This window comes from Lathyrus oleraceus, chromosome 2 (assembly GCF_024323335.1).
Source record: "Lathyrus oleraceus cultivar Zhongwan6 chromosome 2, CAAS_Psat_ZW6_1.0, whole genome shotgun sequence".
In the NCBI taxonomy this organism is placed as follows: Eukaryota; Viridiplantae; Streptophyta; class Magnoliopsida; order Fabales; family Fabaceae; genus Lathyrus; species Lathyrus oleraceus.
Window position 1 is genome coordinate 404752254 of NC_066580.1, and position 595 is coordinate 404752848.

Below are 595 nucleotides of genomic sequence, written 5' to 3' on the forward strand. Positions count from 1 at the left end.
TCCATCGTGTTGTCTTTCCTTAACATATTCATATAAATCCATTTTTGAGATTGCAAGTGAAAAAATGGCAGTGGATTCGACAGCTCACAATGTTATTCCAAAACTGATGCATGACTGAACAATCATGAAGAACATGCAAGGTTGTTTCTTGGAACTCGTGGCAAAAATCACACCTATATAATCCTAACCCCGTAAGATTCCTTCAGCTATATCTTAAAAGTCACCATTGCTTAAAAATCCAAACAAACGCTCTCACTATTTCTAGCACCTTCAATTTCCGGATGCTCTTCCAAATCCTATCCTCCCCTTCACTGCTAAAGTTACACAGTAAATGGTACATACCGGAAATTGAGAATCTGCCATCAATATCATCCTTGTAGACATGAATATCATAACCATTACTCTCATTCGACGGAAAAATAGCAGCAATTTTATTCAAAATTATGTCAGGCAACCATGCATGGATAAGTCGCCAATGCCACTCCACATCCTTCACAATATCAACCAACTTATTACCTTGCTTGTGGTCTGGAATTTGCATGTTATAATCCCTCAACTGCAATCCATTTTCTATCCATGCATCATTTAGAAAGTC